This window comes from Chrysochloris asiatica, unplaced genomic scaffold, assembly GCF_000296735.1.
Source record: "Chrysochloris asiatica unplaced genomic scaffold, ChrAsi1.0 scaffold00091, whole genome shotgun sequence".
In the NCBI taxonomy this organism is placed as follows: Eukaryota; Metazoa; Chordata; class Mammalia; order Afrosoricida; family Chrysochloridae; genus Chrysochloris; species Chrysochloris asiatica.
The window spans coordinates 7554190-7568842 of NW_006408609.1; the positions used below are offsets into that span (position 1 = coordinate 7554190).

Consider the following 14653-nt stretch of genomic DNA (forward strand, 5'->3'; position numbering starts at 1 on the left):
GCTCCATGGGGTTTTCAATAGTTGATAATTTGGAACTTAATCACAGGGTCTTTCTTCCAAGGCACTTCTACATGGACTTGGACAGCAAACCTTTTTTTTTATATTAGTAGCCGAAAGCCTTAATCATTTGCATTACCCAGGGACTAGATATAGAATTGTAAACTAAGTTAGGTGAACGGCTCTGAATAAATTTCTAAGTGAGATGAATGTGATTTAATACTAAAATCATGCTCATTAGACACTCAGAAGCTTGTAGCCAAATTGTGATAGCAGAAGTCCACTTTGTTGTTTTTTATTTTGTGTGTGTATATATGCCAAAATTATTCCCATCCTATTGTGTTCATACTCTATAAATGTGAGTGTGAAGATAGGTTTTGGCATGAAAACTACATGATGGACTAGGATGATTATCAGGCTAGAATATGGGACTAAGTCCGAGAAATAGGGACTTAGTGTCGGAACTAAATAACCTGCTTGGGAAAACAAGGGAGAAGGAGAGCAGGAAGGAGGCAGTGGAATGTGTGGAGGGTTGTTGTTGTTGTTATTAAGTGCTGTCGAGTCATTTCTGACCCATATAGGAGCGGCTGGTGAGCTTAAACCACTGATCTTGTGGTTCAAATGACTTGGCAGTCCAACGCATTAACTCACAGCGCTACACCAGGACTCCATGTAGAGGGTAGAAACAGAGAATTAAAATTTTGAAAACGTTGACCCTGTTTGGGTTTTGTTGTATTATGCTTCTTTTTGGGGGTGACTGGGGGTAGATAAGAAGAAGGGCAGGTAACTAAATGAGTAGAAACTGAAGCAAATTAGAATTCATCAATCGGTTATTCCCTGCCCTAATTATTTTCCTCATCACTTGTTCAGATAGAAGGCTAAAAGAGGAAAATAGTAGATATGAAAGGATTCTAAAACAAATGGCTAGAGATATAGAGAGTGCCACTGGTCAAAACTGCTAAAATGAAGAATTGGGATCAACTACAGAGAAACAATCACTTCAAGGTCAAATAGTTTTGAATTTTGTAGTTGGGCCTTGAATAAAAAAATAAAAACATAATTGATTAGGTTTTTTAAGGATTGGATATCCCAAAGGATTTGTGAATGTTGCAGTTTGGAGCTTTATTTAATACCACAGTTGGCTCTCTCAGTAGGCCAACTAACCTGTTCCTTGCTGATCATAAAAACCTTGACTCTTTCTCTACTTTATTTGTAGTGTTACTACTCCAGTCTCACAGCTTAAACTAGCACCTGTATATTGATTTCACTCAAGTTTGTATCTCCAGACCTGAACTACAAACTTAGACAAGTGACCCTTTCAGTGTCTTCTCTTTAATGTCTAAGCAACACTTAGAACTTTAATGTCTAAAATAGAATCAATTTTACAAAATCACATACATGAAGGGGCTTCAGAAAGTTTGTGGACCAATTAAGTTATCTATTAATTCCATTTTTCCACAAACCTTTTGGAGCCCTGTTCTCCATTCCCCACAATCTTCCCCATCTCAGCTAATGGCAACTCCATATTGTCAGTTGCTCAGGCAAAAATGTCTTTCAGTCCTTCCTGAACATTCCCATACTCCACATCCAATCTGTCATCAAATCCCATTGGCTTTACCTTCAAAATGTATCCAGAAATCTAGAACCCAACTACCACTTATCACCTCTCCAGCTTTACAGTTTCCACCATTGTCCAAATTGCTATCATTTCTCACTTGAATTATTGAGAGTGCCTTTATACAGGTCTTCCTGCTGTCCTGTTTGCACCCAGTCTTTTCTCTACACAGCATCCAGAGTGATTCCTTAAAAATTATAAATCAGACTATATCAGTTTTCTGCTCAAAACTTCCAAAGAACTAATTTCAAAGTAAAATAAATGTCTTTATAATGACCTTCAAAGTCATACAGAACTTGTACCTGTTTAAATCTCTGTAAAAATTTGCTTAACTGCTGGACTGCAAGGTCATTTGAATAGCAAAGTTGGTGGTTCAAGCTCACTAGCTACTCCTTGGAAACCCTATACAGGGTAGCTATGAGTTACTACTGACTCAACATCACTTAATAACAACAAACAACTTCTTCAGTATAAAGTTGACCAAATAAGCAATCAGGATACATTGATAATTATTGATGATTAGGAAACCAAGAGGAAGGATTGCTGTTATTGTTAAGTGCTGTCCAGTCAGTTGTGATTCATAGTAACCCTGTATAGGGTTTCCTAAGAGCAGTTGATGAGTTTGAACTGCCTACCTTTAGTTCAAATCAAACCGACCTTGAAGTCCAGTGCTTATCCTACAGTGCCAAACCAAGACTACAAGGGGAAGGATTAGCAGTTGGAAAATTTGGCCTTAGTGATAGAATTGGTGCTAGAGATCGCATAGTGGAAGGATTTTGCAAGACCAGTGACTTATACATTGCAAATACCATTTTTAAACAGCATGAAAGGCGACAGTACACCTGTACTTCATCAGATTTAATACACAAAAATCAAATTGACTACATAAGTTGGAAGAGAGGGTGGAAAAGCTCAATAACATCAAAATAAGGCCAGGGGAAGTCTATGAAACCATCAATTGCTTCATATGTAAGCTCAGGCTGAAGATGAAGAAAACTATAAAAAAGGCCATGAGAGCCAAAATATGACCTTCAGTATATTGTTTACTGTTCCTATGTGCCACCATGTTGGATCCAACTCACAGCAACCCTATGCATAACATAATGAACACTATCTGCTCCTGCGCCAATCTCACAATTGTTATTATACTTAAGCCAATTGCTGCTGCCACTGTGCCAATCCATACAATCAAGATGTATTGGCAAATACTGGTGTTTGGAATTCAAAGGCTGGAAACAAAGAGGAAGGGGCAGTAGTTGGAAAATATAAACATGTTAGAATTTTGCACAACTAGTGACTTATTAAGGAGCTCTGGTAGCATAGTGGTTACGAATTGGGCTGCTAACCTCAAGGTCGGCAGTTAGAAACTACCAGCTGTTCCGCGGGAGAAGATGAAGCTTTCTGCTCCCATAAAGATTTACAGCCTCGGAAACCCTGTGTAGGGTCACTATAAGTCAGAACCAACTCCACAGTACTTAACAACAACAATGACTTATTAATTGCAAATACCTTTCTTAAACAACATAAATGGTGATTACAAACATGGACCTTACCAGACAAAATATATAGGACTTTAGAATTTTGCAAGACTAATGACTTAATAATTGCAAATTACTTTCTTAAACAATATAAATGGTGGTTACAAACATGGACCTCACCAGACAGAATATATAGGAATCAAAATGAGTACATCTATGGGGAAAGATGGTGGAAAAGCTCAATACAATCAGCCAAAACAACGCCAGGGGCTGGCTGTGCTTTAGACTATAAATTGCTCATATGCAAGTTCAGACAAAGTGGGAAAAATTTTTTAAACTCCATGTGAGTCAAAATGTGACATTGAACATATTACGTATTAAGAAACCATCCCAAGAAAGATTTGATACATTAGACCTAATAACAGAAGACGAGAAGAACTATGGGGTGACATCAAGAACATCATACAGGCAAGCAAAAAGTCATAGAAAATAGAGAAAAGACAAAAATGGATGCCAAAGAGTCTCTTAAACTTCCTATCCAGCATAGAGATGGTAAAGAAAATGGAAGATATTGAGGAAGTCAAAAAGCTGAACAGAAAATTTCAAAGGGCTGCTCCAAAAGACAAAGTCAAGTATTACAATGAAATGTGCAAAGCCCTGGAATTAGAAAAGCAAAAAGGAAGACCATGCTCAGCATTTCTTAAGCTGAAGAACAGAATAAAATTTTCAAACCTTGACTTGTAATATTGAAGGTCTCCATTGGCAAAATATTGAATGATGTAGAAAGCATCAAACGAAGATGGAAAATATACATAGAGTCACTGTACCAAAAAGAAATACTCAATGTTCAACCATTTCAAGAGGTAGCATATGATCAAGATCCAATTTCACTGAAGGAATAAGTCCAAGCTGCACTCAAAGTATTAGCAAAAAATAAGACTCCAGGAATTGATAGTATACAAATTAAAATGTTAAACAAGCTAATGCAACACTGGTGGTGCTCACTCATCTATGCCAAAAAGTTTGAAGGCAGCTACCTGGCCAACTGATTGGAAGTGATCCATATTTGTGGTCATTCCAAATAGAAGTGAAAAAACATGCAGAAATCATTTACCAATACCATTAACTTCACATGCAAGTAAAATTTTGTTGAAGATAATTCAAAAATGGCTGCAACATTGACAAGGAACATTGACAATTACATTGATAAAGAACTGCCAGAAACTCAGGCCATTTTCTGAAGGTTCTGACTCACAGGAAACCCTGTAAAGGGTTTCCAAGGAGCAGCTATAGGGTTTAAACTGCCAACTTTGCAGTTAGCATTCCAGTGCTTATTCTACAGCACCATACCAGCAATTATTTATTGTCTTCACTCACTCAATAAGATAGACCAGAAATGTTATTTTAGTGTCTAACTTGCCGTTATCTGGTACTTGTGTCAGCCACTCTGCAGAACTTTAATCTTCCCATGAATACTCTAAAGTAGACTTAGTGGCCCAGTGATTAAGTGTTGGCCTGCTAACCCAAAGACCAACAGTTTCAACCTACCCATCACTCCACAGGAGAAAAGTTTTGCTTCTGCAAGATGATTATTGTTGTTTAGTGTCATCCAGTTAGTTCCAACTCATAGTGAATCTATATAGGGTTTCCAAGGAGTGACTGGTGTGTTTGAACCACTAGCTTTGTGATTACCAGTCCAGTGCTTATCCTATAGGGCCACACCAGGATTCTGTAAAATTACAGCCTAGGAAACCTTCTGAGACAGTTCTCCTCTGTCCTATACTATCTGATGAGTGAGAATTGACTGGGTGGCACACAGTAACAATAAGATTTACATACTCTATGCCTCACTATTTTGAAATATTATGATTAGTTCAAGGATAATGCCTTCAATATATTACTTTTCTACAAAAATATGCAGATAACTATATAAAATTTTCTTGGGAGTTTGTGGAGGAACAGTGCAAGGCTCACTTTTCAAACTTCTGTCCCAGCATGATATAATTTGTTGTTTTAAGGGATTCAGATAAACTTTCTTTTCTTTTAAAAACACATTAAAACGTGTTCAAAACTGCATGTAGTATTTTTGTAGAAAAAAAATAACATTCTAATTTATAAAGACATACATTTTGGGCATTGTGTCCAATAAATTATTGAGTATATTTTTTTTTATCTTTATTAGTTATGTCTAATTTGGAAGTTTAATTCCCTTTTAACAGTTGGACTTCACAGCATTTTGTGTCCAGCTACATTAAGAATTAATTTTTTGGCATTACACCAATGTTAAATTTGCTTATCCAAACAGAAGTCATGCCAAGGGTTTAAAGGATGATGACAGTAATTAACCTAAATCATACAGTGGGATCTGTTCCAATGGAAATGTCTGTTAAATAGTGTATCTTTTCCTGATGGTGAAGTTGATCCTGCAGAGGGCATGTACTGTAACCTCCCAAAGAATGTTCTTTGATGATAGTGCCAGAGAATGGAAAGTAAGAACTATCAAGCTACCAAATCAGACATTTCTTTTTCTGAAAAATAAAATAGGGATGTGGAGGATTCTTATGGTGTTCCAAGGAGAGAGCAAATACCTACTTAGTATTTTAAAAGGTCAGTTTGATAGAAGATATATCATTAGAATTTAGCATGTATCTATAGATAGGAATTGATTTCAAAGGGTTTTCTTAAGTCATAGCAAAATGATAAAATATTATATTGCTATATGACAAAATATAATGGTATCACACTGTAGGATAAGCACTGGACCGCAAGATGAGCAGTTCAAACCCACTAGTCACTACTCAAAAACCCTATACAGTTTTTCTGTGAGTCAGAACTGACTCAATGGCACTTAATAACAACAAAAGCAACAATAATATATTGAATTAAATAATCCTGATGGCACAATGGTTAAGCACTTGTATACTAACTGGAAGGTCTGTGCTTCAAATCCATTAGCCATTTTGAGTGAGAAAAAACTTGTCATCTGCCTCCCAAAAGATATCAGCCTAGAAAATTCTATGGGCCAATTCTACTCTGCTGTACTGTTGATGTTAAGTGCCGTCAAGTCAGTTCCAAGTCATAGTGACCCTTTATAGGGTTTCTGAGGAACGGCTGGTGAGTTCAAACTGCTGACCTTCTTGTTCAAACCAACCTTGCAGTCCAGCTCATTAACCCACAGTGCCACACCAGGACTCTGTTGTATAGAGTAGCTATAAGTTGGAATTGACTCAGTAGCATACTGTAATAACAATATATGTGAGCTATAAAGTTTAAGCACTGGAACGAAAAATTGGGTGAACTGCAAAGTCAGTGGTTCAAACTCACCAGCCACTCCTAAGAAACCCTATATTGGGTTGCTATGAGTCAGAACCAACTCAGTGGCACACAACAACTAACAACAACATAAAGTTTACATATATTTTTTTAAATTAAACATTTGTTATAGAGCAGCTTTTGTATTATATCACACATACATAGAGAAAATACTACAGGGATATTAATAAATATGTTAGCATAGATTTCCTCTGAAACAGAATTATGAATCTCTTTTTCTCATCTTTCTCCTAGATTCCTCTTCTTTCCCTCCTCCTCTGCCTTTATACTTAGTTCTCAGCATGCTACTTGGTATTTTCCATACATTTCTTTAATAGTACAATTCCAGATATATTTAGAAGGAAGAATAAATGATTACTTAGTGATTGGTTGGAAATGTACCATTACTGAGACTGTAGAATTTTTGTGTCTCATTACCAAGCCAGAGAAACCTTTAGAGGTCTCGGGGAAATAACTAGCCCAGTTAGGTATATATGAGCCAAACAAGCTAGAAGAAGAAGATAGTATGTAGGCAACTGACAGTAGGGACCTAGAGTGCAGGGAAGAGAGTTGAACAAGAAATGTCAATTTGTCATTAACAACTAAGAGAGATGACCCAACAGAATGTGGAAATCATTATTAATATCATACACAAATAACATTTTGCTCAAGATAATTGAAAAGTGGCTGCAACAGTGCATTGACAAGGAACTGCCAGAGGTTCAAGTTGGAAGGGTGATCTGCTTCTAAAAGGTCCTAGTTTTGAAAATCTTATGAAGCACTTCTGCTCTCTCTGCACACATGGCATCCCAATTAGTCAGAATCGACTTAACACCACAGTAATAATAACATGATTTATTGGAGCAGCATTGCACGGATGGAGTGTAAGTGTGAAGCAGGCTAATGTAAGAGTGCTAACACAGAGTCCTGATGGAAAGCAAGCAGGATAAGGAGGTTAAGAATGTAATGATCATGGTGTATAGATTGTATAGGGTGAGAAGTAGACGACAGCATGTGTAGGTTTTCCTGGGACTGAGAAAGATTTCTTATAGAATGTGAAGCTGTCACTGATAATTCCAGAAAAATCCTAGTAAACTGGAATACTTGATGATTCTAGAAGTCAAGGGTGATAGATAGATAATTGTATTTGGGAGTAGATTTATATATATATAGTGAGAGTAACTGAATGTACAGCTTAAGAGTAGAAAAGGCTGTGGCCACTGGGTGAAATACTCCGAGTTAGGTTTACAGAGGTGGGTTAGTAATCAGAGACAGGATTCATAGCATTTCTGACAGCACAATGGTTAACTGCTCAGCCACTAACCAACAGGTTGGCAATTCAAATCAAATTAACAGCTACATGGGAGAAAGACTAGGCCATGTACTTCCATGAAGATTACAGCCAAAAATCCCTATGTTGAATTTTTGCCTTGTCCGGGGTCATAAAGGTTGATAACCAGCCAAACGAGAGTGTAGATCAAGGACTCTGGATATATGAAGGTCATTAAATTGAAAAGATGTTTAGTTTTATAGAGTTGTCTATGGAAACTGGCATCACTCAGTATAGTGACAAAAGAATGTGGGGGGACAGAGCCAGAGGCTAAAGCCTCTTTTTGATATACCAATAGCTGAATCGATGAGAATGGGGAAAGTATTATATGGTTAGATATGTCCAGATGCTCTTAGTCTTAAAGCATCCAGGGACTTTGCCCAAATTTGAAAGCTAATTGCAGTAAGTAGCAATAATAAAAAAAAAAAAAACCCAGACTCTATGCCCTGGCCCTAAAATGCATCTGGTATGGGAGAAGAAAAATCTCTCTTTGAGAAGACTAAAGGAGTAAGGTTACTACCAGGGCAAAGAGAGATTACTGTTAAGTTAAGGAGGCAAAAGAATATGCAACAAACTGGTTGAGAATGTATAACTATTTTTTATGGTGATTGATCAAAAACATTAAAACATAAATATTGTGTTCCTTTATCAGACCCTCTTTGGATCAAGCAAAACCATTCTCGATGAAAAAAGAAAAGATCCCTGTTGGTGGGGTAAGCATCAGAAGATGTAATCTTATTTGTTATCAAGCACTGAAATATAAAATACATTGAATTATTAATAGCAACTTTAAATCTCTTATTGAATTTGAGGAGTGTTGCCATATAATAGGTTGAAGATATTAAATTAAATGGAATTGTTTCATATTATAATAGTGTTTTCTGGAAGCACTAACTCTGCTATGCCAAGAAATTTGGAAGACAGCTATCTGGCCAACTAACTGGAAGAGATCCACATTTGTGGTCATTCCAAAGAAAGGTGATCCAACAGAATATAGACAATATTGAACAATATCATTAGACTCACATGCAAAGTTTTGCTGGAGATAATTTAAAATGGTTGCAGTACTATATCTAAAAGGAACTTAAAGACATTTAAGTCAGATTCAGAAGAGGATGTAAAACAAAGGATATCTATGCTGATGTCAAATGGATGTTGACTGAAAGCAGAGAATGACAGAAATACATTTATCTGTGTTTTATTGACTATGCAAAGGCATTTGACTATGTGAATAATAACAAATTATGGATAATGTCGTGCAGAATAGGAATTCCACAACATTTTACCGTACTCATGTAAAACCTGCACATAGACTAAGAGGCAGCTGTTTGAACAGAACAAGAGAATACTAAATGATTTAATGTCAGAAAAGATGTACATCAGGGTTATATTCTTTCAACATATTTATTCATTTTGTATGCTGAGTAAAAAATGTGATAAACTAGACTATATGAGGAAAAAATACAGCATCAGGATTGGATGGTGAATCATTAACGACCAGTAATGTTACTCAATCTTGCTTGCTAAAAGTGAAGAAGACCTGTAGCACTTACTAATGAAAATCAAAGACTACAGCTTTCGGTATGGATTACATCTCAATGTAACAAAAACAAAAATCCTTATTGGCCCAGATAAGTAACTTCATAATAAATGGGGAAAATATTGAAGTTGTTAAGGATTTCATTTTACCTGGATCCAAAATTAATGCCCATAGAATCACCAGTCAAGAAATGAAATGATGTATTGCACTGGGCAAATCTTTAAAGTGTTAAGCAAAGATTTTACCTTGAAGACTAAGGTGCACCTGACACAAACCAGGGTATTATAAATCACCTAATATGCATTCAAACTCTGAGCAATGAATAAGGAAGGCCCTGGGAAGAATGGAGTACTAGTGTGGTACTGTGGGTTAAAGTGTTGGACTGCAAAGTTGTTTGAACCGCAAGATTAGCAACTCATCAACCCGACTGCACTCAACAACAACAACAAGGAAGAATTGATGCATTTTAATTATGGTGTTGAAGAATAATATTGAATAGAATATTGATTACAAAAATTGTTCTGGTGTGGCACTCTAGGATAAGCACTGGACTGCAAGGTCAATTTGAACTACAAGATCGACAGCGCAAACTCACCAGCTGCTCCTTGGAAACCCCGTACAAGGATGCTATGGGTTGGAACCAATTTGACAGCACTTAACAACAAACCAAAAAACAAACAAATCTGTCTTCAAAGACTAACAAGCAGAATTCTCCTAAGAAGCCAGGATGGCGAGACTTCATTTCACATATTTTGGACATCTTCAGAACAATGATCCTTGCAGAAGGACATCATGTTTGGTAAAGAGGATCAGAGAAAAAGAGGAATCCCCTCAGCAAGATGAATTGACACCCTCGCAGCAACAATGGGCTCAAACATGGCAGCAACCCTGAGTATGGTTTAGGTCCATGCAGTGTTTTGTTCTGTTACAAACAGAGTGGCTATGAGTCAGAGTCTATAGTAAGTTACCTAACAGCAACAACACAGCAGTATTTAGTTAGGATTATATGTTATTGGACTACATATATTCTTGTATACTAATCACTATGGCTAATATTTATTAAATATTAAGACTCTTTTGGGCATTTTACATGTATTAATGAGGTAGCTATGAGTCCATGGGTGGTGCAAATCAATCAATGTTTGACTACTAATGAAAAGATTGGTGGTTCAAGCCCACTGAAGGCGTTTCAGAAGAAAGACCTTCTGAAAGCCTTGAAATTGAAAACTCTATGGAGAGCAGCTCTACTTTGCAATACATGAGGTTGCCATAAATCATAATCAACTTGATACCAATTTCTTCAAAGTGGCTTCTATTATTTTTTCAGTTTACATATGAATAACCTGAAAGTTAAACATTAGTAACTAGACCAAGATCACAAAGCTTAGGAAATGTCAGAATGGTTTGTCTAACTTTAAAGCACAGCTTTGAGTTCATTTCATGCCTTTTGTTTCATTCATGCTATTTCAGTAACTATCTGTATTGGAATGTTCAATTTTGGCATGTAATTATTTTTCAATAACGTAATATTATATCAATTTTTCCTTTAGGTGAAGTTCTCAATAATCATGAAGTATCTCCAAGCCTTTGGCTGGCCCTGGGTGTGGCTAGCTATAGCCCTTTACCTAGGGCAGAATTTGGTGGGCATTGGACAGACTCTATGGCTAAGCGCCTGGACAAAAGATGCAAAACACAGGGATGAATTTAAGGAATGGAAGCAGTTACAAAGCAATAAACTGAATATCTATGGAATATTAGGATTAATTCAAGGTAAACAAATGAATCCAAATAGTCTTTCTTCTCTTTCTAACCTAATTAATTTAAATCAGGCATATAACATTATGTGATTTTATATAAAATCTATGCCTTAATGATTGGAAACATGGGGATATTTCATATGCCTACACCTGCATAACACTATATTTAAGAAAGTAAACCAAAATGTATAGGTTCAGCTATGGACCATCACTAAATAATTAGCATTTTTGTTTCATGTAGCCTTGACTATAATTCTTCAAAAAGGTAGTATTTCCCCCATTTTACTGCTTAAGAACCTGCCTTATATGTTAATTCTATAGGAAACGCAAGTCTTGAATACATGGCCACTCACTGTATATGCAAAGGTTCTGAGTAATGGGAAGATCAATAGGAAAATCTCTTAATAAGGTTTACATGAGCCTCTTAATAAGGTTAAATTGAGTTTCTTATAAAGCATCAAATCATACCTAGGTCAGGTATAATAAAATTACAAGGTAATGATTAAGTGCTGTAAAGAAAATAAGAGAAAGCACTAGAAAGATTCAGAGAAGGTGAACACCACATTTAGTTTAGAGATTAAAATGATTCCCAAGTAATTGGTGCCATTTGAAGTGGAATTTAAGGGATGGATCGAATTTCATAAAATCAGGATCGTGGAGAAGGCAGGAAAACAGTGATAGAGAAATAGTGTTAATAAAGAAAGGAATAGGGAAAATGTCATGAATTGTGTTCCATTATATGACTTTTTATCTTCATTCTTTGAAGAAACAGTTTGAAAGAATTTTTTTCCCCTACCCTCTGAGGAGTTAGCATATTCTGGTAGCGTAGTGGTTACGAATCGGACTGCGAACCTTAAGGTCAGCGGTTCGAAACTACCAGCCGCTCCGCGGGAGAAAGATGAGGCTTTCTACTCCCGTAAAGATTTACACCCTCGGAAACCCTGTACAGGGTCGCTATGGGTCGGACCCGACTCGATGGCACTCAACAACAACAACAACAATTCTTATTTATATACTTCAGATTCTCTGAAACAGTCATTTGAACAAAACAAAGGGTGTTGTTAGGTGCCATAGAGTCTGTACTGACATATAGTGACATTATGCACAACACAATGAAACACTACCCAGTCCTTTGCCATCCTCATAATCATTGCTAAGCTTGACTCCATTGCTACTACCATTATGCCAATCCATCTCATTGGGGGTCTTCCTATTTTTCACTGACCCTCCACTTTACCAAGCATGATATCCTTCTCCAGGGACTGAAGTATAAGAGACAGAGTCTCACCATACTGGCTTCTAAGAAACATTCTGGCAGTACTTCTTCAAATACAGATTTGTTTGTTCTTCTGGCAGTCCATTGTACTTGTAAAATTCTTCTCCAGTAGCATAACTCAAATGAATCAATTCTTCTGTGGTCTTCCATATTCCATATATTGTCCAAGTTTCATATATTGTCCAACTTTCACGTGCATATGAGGCTATTGAAAATACCATGGCTTGGGTCGGGTGTACCATAGTCCTCAAACTGACTTATTTGCTCTTCTGTAGCAGATTTACCCAATGCAATATACCATTTTATTTCTTGACTGCTACTTCCAGAGTGTTGCTGGTGAATCTAGTCAAAATGAAGTATTTGACAACTTCAATATTTTCTCCATTTATCATGATATTATTTATTGGTCCAGTGGTAAGGATTTTAATTTTCTTTACATTGAGGCGCAACTCATCCTAAAGGCTGTGATCTTGATTTTCATCACTAAGTATTTTTAAGTTTTCTTCATTATTCAGCAAGCAAGGTTGTATCATCTGCATATCATAGGGTGCTAATGAGTCTTCCTCCAATCTTGAGATCATGTTCTTCTTCATATAATTCAGTTTCTTGAATTATTTTCTCAGCATACAGATTGAATAAGTATGATGAAAGAATACAACCATGGCACACATCTTTCCTGATTTTAAACCATTCAGTGTCCCCTTGTTCTGTTTAACAACTATCTCTTGGTCTATGTGCAGGTTCCATACGAGCACAATTAAGTGTTCCAGAATACTCATTCTCCAAATTGTTGTTCATAGCTTGTCATGATCCAAACAACCAAAAGACTTTGCATAGTCAACAAAGCTCAGGTACATATCTTTCTGATATTTTCTGCTTTCAGCCAAAATCCATCTGACATCAGCAAAAATATCCCTTGTTTCACTTCCTCATCAGAATCTGACTTGAACATCTGGCAGTTCCCTATCAATGTACTGTTGCAGCAAGGGCCATTGCTTTTAAAATCCAGAAAGGCATATGTCAGGGTATATCTTTTCACCATTATTCAATCTGTAGGCTGAGCAAATAATCCAAGAAACGGGACTATATGAAAAATATCACAATATGAAAGATGGAGGAAGACTCATTAATGACGTGTAATATGCAGTTAACATATCTTTTCCTGCTGAAAGTGGAGTGAAAAGGAGTGGAAGACCTTAGAGATAAAGATCAAACACTACATCTTTCACAGAGTACAATTTGTGGTATGAATTACACCTCAATATATAGGAGTCTTGGTGTGGTGCTGAAGAATAATGCATTGGACCACAAGGTTGGTTTGAACTGCAAGGTTGGCAGTTCCAACTTACCAGCTGCTTCTTAGAAACCCTTTACAGGATTTCTATGGGTCAGAACCAACTCAGCAGCACTTAACAACAACAAATATATATATAAACCATCACTCCTCTGTCAGTTAATTGTGCTGTGATGGCTTCTATGTTGCTGTAATTCTGGAAGCTATGACACCAGTATTTTAAAGACAAGCAGAGTTAACCATGGTGAACAGGTTTCAGATGATATTCCAAACTAAAACAGTCTAGAAAGCAGGAGAGATGGATTATTTTGAGTATTAAGTCACTAAAAAACTTATGAGTAGCAGTGGAACACTGTCAGATAGTACCAGAATATTAAATATTGAAACATGATGAAGAGCACCAGACTATTGCCAAATATAGTGCTGGAAGATGAACCACTCAGGTTGGAAGGCACTCAAAATACGACTGGGGAAGAGTTGCATCCTCAAAGTAGAGCTGACCATTATCAAGTGAATGGAGTAAAGGTTTCAGGACCTTCATTTGTTAATGGGGTGCAACTCAACATAAGAAACAGCTGTTATTGTTGCTGTTGTTAAGTGCCATTGAGTAGATTCCCATCCACAGCTGTAAGCACCCATTAATAATGGGAACATGGAACATATGAAGTATGAATCTAGGAAAGTTGGAACTTGTCAGAAAGAACTGAAACACATAAAGATTGATATCTTATGCATTAGAGAACTGAAATGGACTGATACTGGCCATTTTGAATTGATAATCACATGGTTTGCAATGCCAGGAATGACAAATTGAAGAAGAATGATGTCACATTCGTCATCAAAAAGAACATTTCAAGATCTATCTTAAAGTACAATGCTATGCTATCTGTAATAGAATAATATCCATATACCTATGAGGAAGACCTGTTAATACAACATCCAGAGTGTTCCTTGGAGGCTAGGATGGCCAAACTTCATCTCTCCTACTTCTAACATATTGTCAGGAGTGACCAGTCACTGGAGAAGGATACCATGTTTGGTAAGGTGGAGGGTC

General features: G+C 36.7%; 1 pseudogene; it reads left to right on the plus strand.

Annotated features, from left to right (window-relative positions):
• The window catches only part of LOC102840333, a 134898-nt pseudogene that overhangs the window by 73799 nt on the left and 46446 nt on the right, over positions 1-14653 (plus strand).